General features: G+C 52.0%; 1 protein-coding gene across 11 annotated transcripts in view; it reads left to right on the top strand.

Annotated features, from left to right (window-relative positions):
* The window catches only part of Rbfox3 (RNA binding fox-1 homolog 3), a 426,573-nt gene that overhangs the window by 235,109 nt on the left and 173,373 nt on the right, over window positions 1-18,091 (top strand). For all 11 annotated transcript variants that reach the window (XM_016008571.3, XM_076543863.1, XM_076543867.1 and 8 more), the window contains one exon: window positions 9,199-9,292. The gene's annotated coding sequence lies outside the window, so the exon portion shown is untranslated. The remainder of the gene's footprint in view (window positions 1-9,198; window positions 9,293-18,091) is intronic.

Raw genomic sequence — 18,091 nt, 5'->3', positions numbered from 1 at the left:
TGTCGGGAGGCCCTGTAGTTGCGTGGAGCAGAACAGTGAACTGCCCACACCCTGGACACGATTCCAGGCTGGAAACCAAGGCAGTAGCTACAGCGTCGGCTCAGGCTCCATTCTGGTAACTCAGCCATGGCTCCATTTGCTCACAGGACTGTAGTCTCTAGAACGCTGTCTGTTTGACTCCTGGGTCACATTTGATCTTCCCTAAGCCAGGTGTGGTTACACACACCTGTGATCCTGTGATACCAACCCCCTGGAAGCTGAAGCAGGACTCTTGGGCCACAGTGGTAAGCCATGTCAACAAACAAACAAATAAATGATGGGCCAGAAAAGTTAAAGCATCTGCTGCCACGTCTAGTGCCCCGAGTTCACTTCCTGTGACCTGCGTGGTAGACGGAGAGAACTGACTCCTGCAAGTTGTCCTCTGACCTCCAGACTCAGCATGGCATATGGATGCCCCCCCCCCAATACTTGATAAATGCAATAAAAGCATTCAAAGCAAGCAAACATTTGGTCTTCCCTAAACAGTACCTCACTGCTCCGAGACACAACCCATCCTTAGAGAAGTTCCTTCTGCCTTGCTCTGCCCCGGGATCCACTACGGTTCTTTCCAGCCCTTCAGCCGCTGCCGTCCCTGGAGCCTCTCTTCCCTTATCTATCCAGCCCCATCCCACCCCCTCCCATTTTTACTTGGCAAATTACACCCTGGTCCTCCCTGCCGGCTCAGTGGGTGCTGTCAGGCCCTGGCAGGTTCAGGAGCCAGCAGCAGGGGGCAAAGACACTTGCAAAGAGGAACTAATAGGAAATGAAATAGCTTTTCTCCTCCGAAGACCCCTCCCTGCTCTGCCGGTAGACCCACCCCTTGCGGCGTGAATTGTTTCCAATCCAATCTCGTGTTTATTGAAGTTCCCTCCAGGGTAAGCTCGAGAGACGTCTCCCCCAGCCTCGTAGAGTGGCCTTATTTACCAGAATCCCCTCGGCGTGCCATTTAAGCATCTCCATTAACATTTCCTACGTCTTGCTCATTGCAAGCATGGGCCCTGGGAGACCTCCAGGGTGGCGGCACAGCGGCGGCCTGCAGGAACGCGGGGCTGATTTTAATTGGTTTGAAACTGCCGCTGTCGACCACAGAGGGGTCCCTTTCCTTGAGTAATGACCTGGAATTTGATCACGAGGCTTTTGTGAGTTTCTAACAACTGGAAGTGTAGCTGTGTGAGATCAAAGCAAGAGCTGGCCGCGCATGTATCAGGCTGCGGCTTATGCCAAACCTAGCTGTAAAAGACCCAGCTGATTTGAGGTGCAGCCAGGAGGGGGCGCTACTGAGCGAGTGTCCAGCAGCTGCCTGTTGTCCTAGACTTGATTGTGTGGGGGCAGTCCTGCAGGAATGATGGGAGGTCCAGGGCTCTCCAGGGACAGGTCACTCTGCAGAGGACCTCAGGATGCTCAAGCCCCCCACCCATCTTCACGAGGTAGAGAAGGAGTCACTCTGTAAGAGCCCTGGTGTTTCTCACGAACTTGGGGACCTCTGCTTGACAAGGAAAAGTGGCCAGGACCCCAGCCCTCTCTAGTGTCCTACGTGAGGGGTGGGGTCTGCCCAGAGGACTGAGGCCCCATTCTCCTACCAGGAAAATGGCAGGGAGGCCTGAGCTCCTGGAAGCAGAAATGGTCTTTGTCTAGAGATCGTCATTTGGAACAGATAGAGGTCTTCTTGGGTAGAGGTCACCTGAATACTCCCAAGATCTCATTGTAGCATCCATCCTCTAGTTGCTTGACCACTAAACCACCAGCCAGACCCTAAGCTATTATTTATTTATTTATTTATTTGGCTAGCCTAGAACTTGATATGTAGACCAGGCTGGCCTCAAGCTCACAAAGATCTGCCTGTCTCTCCTTGAGTGCTGGGATCAGACCTGTGCACCACCACCTGGCCTCTACTGAGCTTCTGGGTACACAAAATCCCACGCTTCTGGCCAGTGCCATCTCATGCAGATGAGCAAGCCTGACACCCTCCCTCAAAGGCTTGTAGTGTAACTACACAGTCATCAAAAATAGGGGAAATTTGATAATGGAGACAAAACATCAGAAATCGGCATCTTCTCCCACCTGCCATTCACAATGGTTAACATGGTGCTGTGCAGCCCTGAGGCCTTTCCTTCCAGGGGTGAGGAGATGTTATAGAAGGGTTTCCCTACACAGTCCAGACTGGCCTTTGCCTTCCGACTCTTTCTCAGCATCCCAAATACTGAAGTTACAGGTGTGAGTCGTAAAGAAGAAATGCAGGGCCCCAGATAAATCCCAGTCCCCTCTGAGCTCAGCCAGCTTCATACTCCCCCACAACCAGGAACAGCTCTGAGCATCACCTAGTGACTGTTTAGTTGTTCCTTACAGAAAAAGAAAGAAAAACCTTGCTAGGCCTGGAAAAATGGCTCGGCTGCTAACATGCTTTGTAGTGCACACGTGAGAACCTGAGTGAAAGCCATCAGAACTCATTTAAAAAACAAGACAAAACAGGCATGGGGCAGTGGCGTGTGCCTATAATCCTAGCACTGGGAGGTGGAGGCAGGAGGATTCCCAGGGATCACTGTTCAGTTAACCCTGAATCAGCAAGCTCCAGGTTCAGTGAGAGACCTGGACTCAAACCGTAAGATGAGGACCAGTAGAGAAAGGCACTCGTGCTGACCACACATGCATGCATGGCACACAGCTGTGTGTACATATGCTCACATAAGTATATAACACACACACACAGAGAGAGAGAGAGAGAAAGAGAGAGAGAGAGAGAGAGAGAGAGAGAGAGAGAGAGAGAGAGAGAGAGAGAGAGGAGAGAGAGAGAGAGAGAGAGAGAGAGAGAGAGAGAGAGAGAGAGAGAGCTTTCCCTACAGGAATGAGAGAGGACATGGTTATGCCTTTCAGTCCTTGCATCGTGCGGCTCCTTTGGAGAGTGACCGTGAGACTCTTCTCGATGCCTGGCTCCCTGTGCACCAGGAGTATGTGGCAGCTTTCAGAAGGCACCAGACCCTGCTTCTGCCTCCGACACTGTGGTGCAGCCAGTGCAGGTCTCTGGCCTGTTCTGCCCTCACTGACACTTGGCTGCTGCCATTTGTGCCTTTGGGAGCTAGGCAGGCATCCTGCTGAGTGGGGCTATGACCTGACTTCTGCCATTTCATCTGTTTATGGGAGGCTCAATGGTTCTGCCTGTTCCTGAGGACTCCCTGTCACCCTGTCTGCTTCCCTGTCACTCCTGAAAGCAGCCTGTCCTGGGAAAACATTGAAGATAGTCAATAAGATCATCATACTAATCCCAGCAGGCAGGGGCAGGAAGACCAGAAGTTCAGAGTCATGGTGGGACACAAGAGACCCTGCCTTTAAAAGAAAAAAAAAAAGCAAACCACATACTTTGGGGATTTCCTGTTAGGCCCGGTTACCTGTGACCCCCTTACAAGTCTCTGTGGTTATGGCTGAGATACAGCTTAGAGGCTGTGACCTCTCACTGCCCTCCAGGACGGTCTGGCCGCCTGAGGCCCCAACTCAGCTCGTCAGGAACAATCTGTGGAGAGGAGCAGGGCTCCTCTGTCTGTGGACTCCACGTCTGCGGGTTCAATCAACCACAGATCGAAATATTCAGGAAAATCGTTGCTCCTGCCCTGAGTGTGCATAGACTTTTCTTTCTTGTCACCAGTCCCTAAACAGTGCAGGACTCAGCTACTTACAAGTGTGACATTGCCCCGGTCTCATAGGCAGCCTGGTGAGGGTTCACAGTCTGTTGGGGGGCTGGAGAGATGGCTCACTGGGGAACGCGCTGGCTGTGCAGTATGAGGACCTGGATGCAGATCTCCAGCACCCACGTAAAAAGCTGGACGTGGGGTACATGCCTGTTACCCCAGTGCTAGAAGAGGTAGACGGCACCCCAGGGATTCACTGTTCAGTCCGTCTAGCCAACTGCGAAAAGGCTCCAGGTTCAGTAAGAGACCCCATCTCAAAAGGTAAAGTAGATACTTTCTGTCACCCCAGCTCTCCATGTACACTCCCAGGAAAGTGAATTCACATATACTACACACATGCATACCTCCACACACACCAAATGAACAAATAAAAATGTAAATGAAACCTTATTTTAAGTAAATTATGTATATGGGAGAGGGTGAGCAAGATGACTCGGTGATAAAAGAGCCTGTCACCAAGTGTCACCAAACCCAATAACTTGAGTCCGTTTTCCAAGACCTCATAATGATGGAAGGAGAGAAATGACCCCCACAAATTGTCCTCTGACTTCCCTGTGTATGCTGTGGCACACATATCCATATCCACATCCACATATAATAACTAAATAAAATGTAATGAAAATTAACATATATGATACATGGGAGAGTTTGCGTAGGTTTTATGCAAACATTACACCACTCTATGTAGGGCTCTGGAGCATCTTCAGATTCTGATATCCATGGAGATCCTGGAGTCAATCCCCCACCGAGCTACCAAGGTACCTAGCTTTGCATGTGACTGCTCAGTAGCTCCTGCATATGGGGAGATGGACAGGGTTTGCTGCCAAGGGCTTCTGGTGCACTCAGGAACCTGAGAGCAAGCCCTGCTCTCCAGGGGAGGTGCCACAGCCACAGCAGCTTTGCCTGGAGGCTAAGACTCCCAGTCGCTTTGCAGCTCACAGTTTGCAGTTCACGGTAGGAGTCAGGGCTCTGGACCAGCGACACAGACAGTGGACCTGCAGGCCTGGCCTCCCGTGGTTCGAGGTGGTTAGTCCATGTAGTTCTACAGCAGAAAGAGACAGGACCCCACCTGCCCCTCCCCCTCCTCCTCAAGGCTGCCCCCAGACCCTTACACCCAGACAAGACAGCACTGATCATGGCCTAGGGATGGCTCCACCTGGGGCCTGCCAGGAACATTAGGGTAAGGGTCCAGGCAGGGGTAATGGAGTGATGAATAACTGAGCAGAGCCATGCTACATGGAACCCCGCACACTAAACTTAATGCCTGTGCCTGGGAGGTTTCTGTTTCTGAGCACCCCTGGCCTGATCCTTCACCAAGAGAACCCTTGTAGTCAGCAGAAGCCTTCCCTCACCCTGATGCCCGACCCTGACAGCCAGTGCGGCCATGGGAGAGCCAGCCCAGTGGGTTTCAGAAGTAGGAGAAGGAAATCAGGAGTTGGCTATAGGAATCTGGTCAGCGCCAGCAAGAGCAGGGTGGCGGGGTCATCCATACGGGACTCTTAAGTGCTACCTACCAAAGTGCAGATCGTGTGTTTTGGGGTAGGCCCCCAGCATTCTGTGCTGACCGTTGTGATGCTATCAAGTCACACTGTGGAGGCTGCAGAGGCCACAGGGCAGTCGTTCCCTTCCCCTGTCTTCACCTAGGCTCTACCCAGGAAAGACTCAAGGGCGCAGGGACAGTTTATTCTGCCAATACAATCTCAAGGACACAAGTTTCAGAGACCCCCGAGGTCTCTGGGTCTTGTTTACTTCCTACAGGGGCCAAGGCTTCCCCAGCCTGAGCTCTTCTGCTCTGTGGAACAGGTGGGTTAGCAGAGCCTTCCATCATTCCAGTGTCCCCAGCCCAGGAAGGTGCCTGTCACCAGGCGTGATCTGTGCTATCTGCGCTCACCTACCTTGGGACACTGTTCTGTTAGCCTGGCATCCTGACTTGGACACACAGAGACACTTGTCCCTCTTCCTTGCAGGGTCTAGCCATGTACCACCTACTCACACGCTGCCATGCAGAGGGGGCAGGCTGTGCTTGCTCTGTTGGCTGTCTCCTCTTGCTTTCTCTTTGGAAAATCTTCCCACCCCTTTTCAGCCCAGCCCTCCTCTTTGGCTCTTGGATCTTCCCTGGTTTTGTGTAATTCCCAGCAGCTCCACCTCGCCTTGGTATTCACAGCCCTGAGAATCGATTCTGAACACAGTTCGCCCAGTCCTCAGCGCTCAGTGTGGCGTCTCTGCATTGCGGCTGTTGCACATCGTAAGGAATTGAAAAGCGATAGTCAGGAAACGGGGGCGTGGTGGGGCCAGAAAAGGGTTAGGGACACCTCTAGGGGGCCCAGGGCAAAGGCCATGGCCTTGGGGCTGGGGCTGAAGCTCAGGCTGAGTGTCCTCAATGCAGCCTTGCCCAACTTTACAGAGTCAAGATGGCCAGCGGGTTCCAGACTTATGACTGGGAAGCCCTTATCCCCAAGGTGGCTTTTCCAGTGTCCATTTTCCACTGCTGAGGCATACCCCCAACTCCTGCAGGGATGTGGTGGGGAGGATTGGGGGGCTTTTCTAGAATCTTGACAGACACAGCCTTTCTAGGAGAAGTCCATTCCAGAAGAGACCTCCGCAGATCTAGTAAATAGAACCATGGGAGCCAGCCAGCCAGATGGCCAGATAGACTGATGACTGATCTCACGGCTCTCAGGAGAAGGTGACTTGTCCAGATTCTGCAGGCTTAACTGGGAATTGCCAGCCCAGCCTCAAGTCAAGCCCACCTCACTCTTCATTTTAAGATGCTTGAATCAGGCCCACCCATACCCTGGGACTCATCTCCCATAAAGGGAACAGATCATAGATGTCAGATCAGTCATGGAAAATCTAGATAATGTTGGGATGCATGGCTGGGACTCTCCAGGTAGACACAAAAGCTGACCATCAAATATTCCACAGCCATGAGGTCTGGCCAGATGAGCCCAGCAGTGAACTCCTCTAAGAAGACACTGTCCTGCTGTGTGTTTTATGCTGCTAGCTCTCATAAGGCTGTGGAAACTGAGGCAACATGAGACTGGCTTGTCACACTCCCTAGGATGGCAGAGCACATTCCCTCCGCAGAGAGCGGCAGGTCTAGGCAGAAGCCACAATGAGTGTGGGAGGTAGAGGGAGGCTTTTAGTTCAGAACCCACTCAGAACCCCAGCCCTATGTGGTGTGGAACCTCAACAGGTGGGAAAGGCCACCACTGGTGAGCTGTTTCCACGGCAGTGTGGGGAATTCAGGAGAAGAAAGGGGCAGGAATACAAGAACTATCCCTAGGGGTATGGATGAGCAAAGGCTGGCAGACACCTTGAGTTGGTAACAACTCACCCCAGGCACACAGCAGGGGTTCTGTGCAGGTTAGCATGCACCAGAATGTGGAGGCTTGCTAGGACTCAGGTGTGGAGAAGGTGGGAAGCTGAGAGTCATGAGGGAAAGAAGTATGGCTGACCGTGAAGAGCCTAGCCATGTTGGGAACATGAACTTAATTTGGAAGCCTTGAAAATACCACAAAATGTCAAGAAACTTGCCCCTCCTTGTGTGTGTGTGTGTGTGTGTGTGTGTGTGTGTGTGTGTGTGTGTGTGTGTGTTACTTTTGTGTGGGTGCCGAAGCAAATGTGTGCACATGAATGGGGAGATCTACATTCAGTGTCTTCCCCAGTCTCCTGCTGGGCCCTGGGGCTCACCTGATCGGGCTAGACTGACTGACCAGTAAGCCCATGGACTCTTACCTGTCTCCCCCATGCTGGGATTACAGACGCGTGCCACAGCACCCCTGTCACGTGTGTGCTGGGGACCAAACCCAGGTCCTCATGCTTGGCAGGCCCTTTATCCACTAAGCCATCTCCTCAGACCCCAGCTTTTACTCTTTGAAAGAAGTGGGGACTGGAACGTGCGGGACATGCAGGAGACTGGGGCCGGGAGCTGTACCAGGAGTCAGGACAACTGTGCTGCTTATTCATGAATGAATGAGTGTACTCACCTCGTGCCGAGTGCTGCTGTGTGGGAGTGTTGTCCTGGGCTCTGCGACCTTGGGGTCAGTTTCGGGTGTCCATGCTGATGACTCTACAGATGATGCCCACTGGCCATGACGGTGACAGGGCAGAGGACGAGGCGGACTTCCGGGTGCAGAGAGGCCTCTCTGAGGGGACACCTCAGTGAGGAAGGACATGCTGTCAGAATGCGGAAGTCTCAGGGAAGAGCATCCAGAGACAGGACACTGTGTGCAGGGGCCCTGAGGTCAGGTTGATTTGTTCAAAAAGTTCTCAGAGAGTAGGGCAGAGGCCAGGGAAGGAGGAGGGTGTGGTGTTTGGCAGGGGGTAGGGGTAGGGTGAGGTGGTGCAGGTCAGTGGAGGAAGGCTCAGAAGAGGTAGAGTAAGAAAGAGTCCATAATTTGGGTGAGGCTGCTTGCCATGCAGAACTGCTTCCCAATTGTGAGTGACCCATAACCAGCTGCCTTAAGGATGGTGGATGTGGACCGCTCTGGTGAGATGCCATGGGCACATGCCATGCCACATATTTGCTTCTCCGAGTTACAGAGACTGGAAACCCAAGTTCAAGGTGAAGGCAGACCTCACATCAACCTTAACATAACACGCAGGAGCGGGCAGGCTACTTACAAGGGTACTAACCCCGTACAAAAGTGCCGTCCTCATAGCTGATCATCTATCAGGCCCCTCTCCAAACATCTCAAGTTGGGTCCTGGGAATTTATCATGTGGCTTTGTGGGGAACCCACCAAGTACAGACCAGAGAAGGCCTGTATCTACCCATTGCAGACATAGTCCAGCAGAGATGCAGGACCTAGGTCTCGCTGGACCCTGCCACACACTTTAATGTCTGGCTGAGAGCCAATGCGAGAGGCACCACATTGTAAGCTGTGAGAGGCCGCTCAGGATAAAGGCGGGGTGCCTGTGGCCAGCTGGGGGGAACTCTGGCAGGTTTAGATGGAAGGGCAGCCTAACTAGGCTCCAAGGCATCATTATAGGCCTGGTGGTCCCTTGGGGTGTGACATTGCCACTGAGCTGAGCCCAGTGCTTGGGAACAAAGGCTGGTAGTGGAGTTGACACTGAGGACATAGCCTCACGAGGGCTGCGCTGGCTGGAAAGGAGAATGGGTCCCCTGTGGGAGACAGATCAGAGACGCCATCCATCAGGGGACCTCCTTTGTCAGCTCATCCTGTTCCCACTCACTGACACCCTCCCTCTGACCCACGCGACATCTTCTCATCTTGGAGTTGTCCTTCGAATTTCAGAGCTGACTGGCCGTCAAGCACCTGGTTGTGCCTCCCACCCTCCACTTCAGCCCCCACCCCACCCCGCCCGTCCCAGTATTTCCTCATTCACAGCGTTCAAAAGACATTGCACTACATCCTGGATATTTCTAATCAAGAACACAGGACAATATGCGTCTGATGTCTCCCAGATGTAAGAGGAGATTGAAAATGATTTCATTCTCTTGTTTTCCTTTTCAGAAGTATCAAGGGGAATCGGCCAGCCTTCCCGGGAGCTGGCCCACAGGCCTTTTCGGCGGGAACCTGTTCTAAGAGTGATCCATTCTGCAAACAGGTCTGTGATGCTTTCTACTCTGTCGTGGCTGGTTCTCAGTGGCCAGGGTGGCTGGCCCATGCGGGCAGGGGGAGGGAGGGCGAGTGATGTGAGAATGGGGGTCAACCGAGGGGAGCCACGCTCTGCCCAAAGGAGTGTTGGTACTGTTCCCACCATGTGAGTCCTGACCCCCTCCCCCACCCCGTATTGCTCACCTGCCCTTACCCCCCTCACTGAAATGCAAATCAGCATGTACATAATAGATAATTAATAGACTGATCAGCCAGCAAGGGAGGTAAGTAGATAAATAATTTTAATTATCCTTGGGTTGCTCATAAATTCCCTCACTGCCTTTTTATTAAACTCTGTTTACAAGAGTCATTTATATTCCGTGTCACTGTGCCAAACCCTCCTCCCCTCCTCCTCCCTGGCTCCCTCCAGGTCTGACCTAGGGTGGAATCCCACTGTGTGACCACAGGTTCTGCTTCTAGCAGGCTCTGGGTCCAAGCACAGGTGGTAAAAAGCTTTGCCCAAGTGGTCAGTCTAGACAGCAGGAGGGGATCTGGGTTCGGCTTAGCTCGGGAGCTCCGGTCGTCACTCCCCAGTGTGGCCTGGGCCAACTGGGAACCTTGGTTACACTTGGCACCTGTGCTGTGGCTGTGAACTCATTCTCCTCCCCAGGGATGCCCTTGGCCTATGAATAGCCTTGGCTGAGGTTTCCTTGGAGCTCCGAATGCCAGGAGAGAAAGCAGGTTCATAAACACAAAGTAAAGCGACCGCGGAGGATCGGGGCCAGACTCTCCCATGCTACCTAAGAGGTGTGGCTGATGGGAAACCAGCTCATTCCTCCTTCTCCACCCCAGATACCCTGGGTAGTGGGTCTTGGGAGCCACAGTGGAAAATGTGTGCCAGGTTCCCATGGAGCTGAGCGTCAAAGAGGTGCTGGAGGGAGTCTGGCTCAGGTGGAGCCTTCCTCATTTGGCGGTGTTGTGAGGAGGGACATCTTTCCTTGAGAATCTTCCTTGTGTGCTTTTTCCGTCTTGCTAGTTCATTAGTATTGGTGTCTCATCAGCATGCAGGGAAATGTCTGGGAAGGACCTGGGTGGCCCTAACAAGGGCTTGCTCTGGCTCCATCCTCCTCCTATGTCAAGGTAACTTGGATTGACTTGATGTCTGGGAATACTAATGAAGAGGTAAGTGAGGGCCAGGAGATGAGCAGGGGCCAGGGAAACACTCTCTGAACTCAGGCATGCCTAGGGCTGCTCTGTTTGCATCAGCTCTCATGACCGGCCAAGTATCAAGAGCTGGGAATGTGTGCCTGTCCAAGGTGCTGTGCACAAGCGCAGGCCGCCCCAGCTGGGTGTCAGCTCTTCACGCCCACGCTCTGGCCGAGGGAATGTCTTGCACCTGTGTCTTGCTGCTGCTCGTGTTACGTGCATAGATGCTCTCCCTGTGCTCAGCAAGGTCGGGGTTACCCAGCTCATGACTGACAGAGTACCTGGGTTCCTGGGACCCAGAGCTCTATGCTGCAGGCCCCACGTCAGGTGATGCTCTGCAGAGCGTGGAGCTGTGTCACCCGGATCCTTCCTAGGTTTTTGCTCCTGGAAATGCAATCAAGCTGTAGAGGCTGTTGATCTGATCAAGCGGGGCCCTGGCTGAGCTCCTGTAGGGCGGTTCTTGATGGCAAAATCCAGATGTCTTCCAGCTGCTGGCCTACACAGCCACTAGGCAGGGTTGAAGCCTAGCTTCTGCGGCAGATTGGCACTGGATGGTTAGCTGGGCTGTGCACTCTCTGCTGATTGTTCTTGACTCCTTGGAGGGAGGCTGTTTGCCCCGGGCAGAGGGAATGCAAGCTGAGCAAATGGAAAGGCCTTTTAAGTTCCACTCGGCAGAATTAAAGTCTGAAAAATGGCTCATTGGAGGTTCCCTGCTCTTTTAAGAGTTTGTTTAGCTCAGAGGTTTGCAGTCTGCCCTGGGCCTTGCTTAGCCCACACAGACTGAGCGGGAAGGCAGCAGGACCAGGAAGAAGAGAAAGAGTTCGTGGGAGGCGTTCTGAACACCACTTCCTACGCTAAGGATCATGCTGCCTGGTCACCAAGCCCATCATAGCTGTGTTCTGTCTGGACCAAACCTCCCGGGAGGTGTGACTCCAGCCGTTCCTTAGAGAGCAGCAGCAGAGTCTGGCTTCCTGAAACCCTAACTGAGCCCCTCTGGGCAGCACCGAATGACTGGCTTTTCTCATTCCGTTATGCATAGTCTTAGTATTTTCTGACCGTCTCTGTTTTGTGAAGCTGTGTGGGTGACAAGGGAAAAAAAAAGAAAAAGGAAAGCTCAAACTGGTCTCTGGGTGCCAGTCCTCATGATAGCTAGCATGACAAGGCTTCCCCAGGTCTCGCTTTCCCCTCCCCAACACACACTGGCAAGAGCCCTACACCAGCTCCTGCCTCATAGGTCTGAGCCACCAGGACCAACGTTAGAAAGGGCTTGATAACTAAGTGATAAAAGGCAGCTAGAGTGATGCTTCCTGACCTGGAGGAACCACCGCACTAGAACAACTGTCTGTCCCAGCCGCCGGCATGGTGAGGAATTGAACTCTCACGGAGACACGGGTAGAGGTGTTCTTGTTCCAGAACACGGTTCCCACTGCAGGCGACTTTCCTGGTTGTCACTGAGTATCATCAAGAGCTGTAGAGTGTAACCAAGAGTGGTTGGACCTTCAGTGTGGGTATCTCATTCTCTCCTTCTGATGACCTTAAACCAGCTCCCCCTTAGTTCAGAGATCTGGAGACCTCTAACAGGATTGCTATCTTTTTTCTGATTATTATTTTTCTGTTATTTGTGCATGCCTCTGCCTCCTGAATGCTAGGTTTAAAGGCATCATGACCATGCCCAGCCTCTCTTTATTTTTAATTTTAAAGACTACATCATTATTTTAAGTGTATGTGTGTCTGTGAATCTGTGTGTAGTCAAGTACATGCACAGGGGTGCATGTGCCTGCAGAGACCAGAAGTGTCAGATTCCCCGGAGCTGGAGTTAGAGGTAGTCATGAGCCCACGTGGTTGATGGGAACCAAACCTGGGGCTTCCGCAGAGCGGTGCATGCTCTTAACTGCTGAACCATCTCTGTCGCTTGGAGCTCTTTAAAGTAAAGTTAACCCTTCACATGTCTTCATTACAACACAAGAAGAGAAATAACCGAGGTTCTTCTTGGAAAATGTAGACAAGTGAAGCAAGCTGTCACACCCGCTGAGTGGCCCAGACACTGTGTCCCCTTCCCAGCTCTTGAGACATCTCAGGGCAGCAGCTTCTGTCCTGTGTCTCATCTCGGCTTTGTCGCTCTTTGATAATCACTTCTGTTATTTTGTTATACGGCAGTGCCATCTTGTAGCCAATCCTTCTAGGCCTGTTTTGAAGTACACAGACAGACCTTAGACACTGACCCTGTCCCCAAATTCTACGCCACGTTTTAAAAGACTAGAAGACGTATTTTTTCCAAACAGGAATTAGGAGATGATTGTTCACTTTAGAAGCAGTCTTCAGACATATATTTCAGATTCTTTGTAAAGTAGTCTCCCCCAAGGCTTTAAAGCTTAGAAGGTGTATGAATTCTCCACTCTCATGCCCACTGCAGAGAGAGTAGTTTTACTCATCTCCAGAGCCCTCCCCTTCCTCCATGAAGGTCTTTTCCCAGTACATAAGATGTTTGTGTTGAGTGTGTTCATATACACTAACATGCACACATATGATCAGGCATGCACACATATGCAAGCATGGGTTCACACATAGGTACATATGCACACACTTGCCTGCATGCTTATACACTCAGATACACGTGTGCATACACGTAGGCCTATACACACAGCTACATACAACCACATGCATGCAGGCACATGCAGGCACAGGCATGCATATATGCACACAGGTACCCACATCCAGTGTTTAGCAACATGTCCCCATGGTCAGCTAGAAGGTGATGTTAATTGAATTCTCTTAATCACATCTGTGTATCAGACATTCTGCTCCTAGCAACCATTCCCAGGGAATGAGCAGTCATTTCTTTCTCAAAGATAAAGGGAAATAGATGTTGATGAGGTTGCCGGGCAGGTCAGTGGCCCCAGCCCAGGTGACTTATAATTTAATGAGAAAAACAGGAAACCCTCAGAAGAGACCCTTGACTGCAAAACCCAAACCGGAAGCTTAGTGTCTGCAGGCTTTGCATTTTGGTGGTGCAGAGCTATGCTACCATGTAGAGTGACATCATCAGCTCCTGCTGGGAGCACCAACCCCCAAGGCCAGCTGGAAGCCCTGAGGGTAGAAACAGGGAAGAACAGAAACCCAGTCCCCAGAGAACTATCCGGAGAGACGCCTCAGTGCATGCGTGTGTGACTGTATGTACTCCCAGTCGATGACAGCCGCCAGGTTTCTGGTGTGTTTACATTCAGTTTGGGGTTACACGTGTTTTAAGCATAATTTGCTGAATTGAAATTCATGCAGCGCAGATGCAAAGCTCCCAGTCGGCGAAGGTCGGTGCGGACGGCACATTCACACCACGGGGCCCTTGTTCAGGTGTATTGCAAATTGATCTTCAGTGCCATCTTGTTTTAAAAGTGGCCCTCGCTGTCACCAGCCCCTTCCCCTCTCTCACTGTGCACTTTGCAAGTCAGGGTGACCTCCACAGCACAGAAAGCTCAGGATCTGGGGGAGGCATTTCTTCCTTCATACACCAGCACCTGAGGGATGCTGGGACTGCCGAAGGCAAACTCCTGACTTGACGCTGACGGAACAGCAGCTTACCTAATCACCTGGCCTTGGCTTCTCATCTGTAACACAGAATGCTGGCACCTTTCTGGAAGGCTGCTGTCTGTTGCCTAATCCTGGGGAACCCAGCGGATAGGCAAGCTTTTTAACTTTTATTTTTACCTGTGGCCAACTCTACACAGCCAGCCGGGCTCTTGACTTTTTTCAGCACGACACACTCACATCGCCAGGTTGCCACCTCCTCTGTCCACCTTTGTGTCCCCGGCCTTGGCAATCACCTGACTTGATGACTCTGCCTCTGAGAATCCAGCTTCTCCATAATCTTCCAAAAGTGGAATCAGCTAGTGTGAGCAGTGTGTCTCCCTTTTAATGGTAGATAATACTCATTATAATGATGATGGCAAGCCTGTCAACCACATGTGGCTCAGAGTAGCTACCAATGCGGCCCAATTCAACTTCATCAACTTACTTAAAACATCTAGATCTTTGAGCACATGTGTGTAGGACCTATGTATGCATGTGTGAAAACATTGAGATGCTTAGCATGTGTATGTAGTAGAACATATATGTGAGTACAAATGCACATGTGTATATGTGTGTAGGCCCAAGGCTGGCGCTGGAAGTCTTCCCTGATTACTCTTCACTCTTTCAGGCGGGGTCTCTCCCTGAACCCAGAGCTTAATGAGAAGGCTAATTTAATTAGCCAGCTTGCTGCAGAGGTTCCCCAACTCTGTCCTCCAAGCAATTAAATTACAGCTAGACCACCACATCCACCCAGCATTTAGGTGTGGACTTTATAAATGACATCACACTGCAGTGTCACACAAAATAAACATGTGTGCACTCACAAAATCCATGGGCAACAGGTCGGACACTCCTGGTTTATATCTCCACCTGCTGATGGATGTGAGCCCCCCTCCCCCGACCGTGAAGAGAAGGGGCTGCCAGGCACAGATCGTGTTTAATTCTTCCATCTGGACTTGCTGAAAACGGCTGATCCAGAAACTTGTTCTCCATGGAGGCACACTGCTGTTTTCCATCCTCCTACATCAAGCTGGTCCCCATCAACGGGTCTGTGGATGCCAGTGATGGACAGGCCAGAGTTTTGCGGGGTCTCTGAGCATCAGCCTATTCAGGTACATCTCGGTAGCTGTCCATCTTGGTATTTTCCCCCAGAGCCTAAAAACAGTGTCCTAGAGACCAGGAAGGACACCCAGAGAGCTGAGCACATCAGGACAGCAATCACTGGGGCAAGTGGTCTTTGAGGGAGACCCTGTCTCCTCATCAGTTTAGATGGAGCCTAGCTACTCACGCCTGTCCTCTACCTCCAGGGCTGGGTCTACCTGCTCACACTCTCCCTGTCTTCAGCTTATCATGCACACAGGGACTCTCCTTTCTCCAGGATGTCTGCGTTTATCTCATTGCTATGAAGAAAGGAAAGCCACATTTGTTAGAAACCAGGCCTGGGGATCAGCAAGTGACTTATGTTCTCTCCTTGGAGCGTGTTTTCCTTTCTCGTTCTTCCCAGCTCTGCTGGACTCTCAGTGCTCCCCCAGAGCAGCATCCAGCCAACTGGGAACTGTATCCATATCTCATGCTGCCTTAACAGAGTGCTCCGGCCTGGGCGGCCCAAGCAGCGGACATTTATTTTCTCCATTTTGCAGGCTCGAAGCTGGAGATGGAGGTGTCAGCAGAGCTGGCTCCCTCTGAGGCTGGATAAATAAAAATCCGTGTGCAGTCTTGAAGTGGCTGCTGAGGAGATATTGAGAGCGAGAGGCGGTCTCCCTTCTTGTCATCTCCCTGTGTGCTCACGTGGCTGGCCGTCAGTGTGTGTCCGGGCTTTGATAGCTTCTCATGGCAGTGGGTCAGGCCTGCTCTACCTGACCTCATTTTAACTCGGTCACCTATTTAAAGACCCTTTTCTCCAAATATAGTCCTTCTCTGAAGTCCTGGTGTTAGGGCTGGCCCACGGCTGTGGCAGCTCTGTCAGCCTGCGCACACAGAGCCGGGCCTCCTTGAGGTCTGCCTTGGACAATGGTCCCCGCACATACTGCTTTTGATTTCCGGGTTCCTCTCTTACCTGTATTCCTGAGTTCAGCTGCCTCTGCTGACCTAGAGTTTGGCCGTACCTGCATCCAAAGAAAGGTCTCAGGTTCCCTCACCTCTGAGCTCCTAGTCAGCCTGAAGCTCAGGCACAGAGCCTGCCCCCTAGATGGGGACACCAATGTGGGGACAGTCTGCTTACCTTTGTCTGTCCCTGCCACTGAGTCCGCATTGCAGTGGTGCTGGGTTGGCAGATGTGCATGTGTGTACAACAGGCCTCCCGCCTGCTTCCACTTTGAGGAAAAACCACCCACCTCCACCCCCACTCCTCTCCCTCTCCCTCAGGGTACTTGAGTAAGGGCAGTGGCATGGAGAGATGGCCTAGATAACTAACCCTGAATGCTGAGCACACAAAGTGACGGTTTGTGAGAAGCCAGGAACGGAGGACTCAGCAATTAGCACCTTGGGCTCTGAGCTGGTGACTTCTGATAGCTTAGGCCTGAGATGGCCTCTTCAACAGGACCCAGGATAGTAGTGTAGCTCTGTTCCATGGACGCACCTCATTCCAGGAGGGGTTGCCAGGACAACCAAGTGACAACAGAGCTTTCTCAGTATTTTGCCAAGGGAAACGCCGGCATTGACCACCGAGTTCTGTCTGCTCTGGGTCTTACCTGCAAAACCCTCATCAGCAAGAAGTGTCTCACCCTCAGACATTTAAGCCACAAGTCACCACCCCAGGAAACCACCCCCAAATCCTGCCTCCTGCTCCTCTGCCCGGGCACACACGAGCAGCCTGCATTCCTGGCCTGCCTTCCCCTGAGTGCGCAATTACAGGCCGAGCGTGACTCAAACCCGTCTTTGCCTACAGTTGGTCCCCAGTATGCTGCCCCTGGGTTTTTTGTTTGTTTGTTTTAATTCTTTGGCTCTTTGGGGACCCGCCACCAAATAAATACACAGAGGCTTATTGTTTCTTATGAATGCCCACAATTTGCCCCCTTTGTGCAGAAGGTGGGTCCTTCCTGCAGGGCATTATCCAACGGCTTCCCACCAAGGCAGTGGCTGAGACGGTGGTCACCAGAGACGGCTGCTGCCTTCTGGAGTCATTTTCATTGCTCCTGGAATAGGAACAATTTCACAGTAGGAGCCGCTTGGGTTGACTTTCCACTAGAACATGTAACTACCTGATGGCACCCCACCCCCCAGATGCCTCAAGAGCAAGAACGACAACCTCCCACTATCCCGGGCACATGCTTGGTTCCCTGGTTCAGAGACTGGCTGCTGTTCCCGCTTTGACCGTTTGGATAGAAGACAACAGGCTTTTCTGGTCCAGAGCAGTGTTGTTTTGTTTTTCAAGACTGATTTCTCTGTATAGCCCTGGCTGTCCCGGAACTTGCTCTGTAGACCAGGCTGGCCTTGAGCTCAAAAGTGTGCGTCACCACTGCCCTGTTCAGACCAATTTCTAAAGAACAGTTGGAGTTATGTGGGACTCTGGGTCACCCTATCTGCTCCTACAGTAGCTTGGCTTCTAGGCAACCCCCAAGGTTCTGTGGGCAGCTCAGTGTGGCTGGTTGTTTGATTGTAAATGAAGGGAGACTCAGCCCTGGCCTCTGATCTCCACAGTGGACAATTTCCATCCTGTCCTGTGGCTGCCCTACTCCGACTTCTCTTATCCTGGCTCAGAACCCTGGGATTTCTGGAGTGATGAGGAGGGGTCCCAGTGATGCTATGGAGGTGGTTCTGGGGGCTCACCTTACCAAGGAGTGACCTCCCTATAGGGATCATCCTCCTTTGGAACTTCCTGTGACTTCATCCCTCTACTCTCATCTGCTTAGGAAAGAACCAGGGGACTTCAGGAGGGAGACAGGGGATATGGGAATGTTAAAGAGATGGACAGATGAGCTTGACACTGACCAAGATCAGGAGGAAGGCAGAAACAGCTGTTGGGGAGGAAGGAGAGGGAAGACAAAGAGAAAAAAGAATAGGGAGAGGGGGAGGCAGAGGGCACAGAGGAGGAGGAGGG

The sequence above is a fragment of the Peromyscus maniculatus genome, chromosome 8 (assembly GCF_049852395.1).
Source record: "Peromyscus maniculatus bairdii isolate BWxNUB_F1_BW_parent chromosome 8, HU_Pman_BW_mat_3.1, whole genome shotgun sequence".
NCBI lineage: Eukaryota > Metazoa > Chordata > Mammalia > Rodentia > Cricetidae > Peromyscus > Peromyscus maniculatus.
The sequence above is the reverse complement of the archived record's forward strand: the minus strand, read 5'-3'. Positions and strand labels throughout refer to the sequence as shown.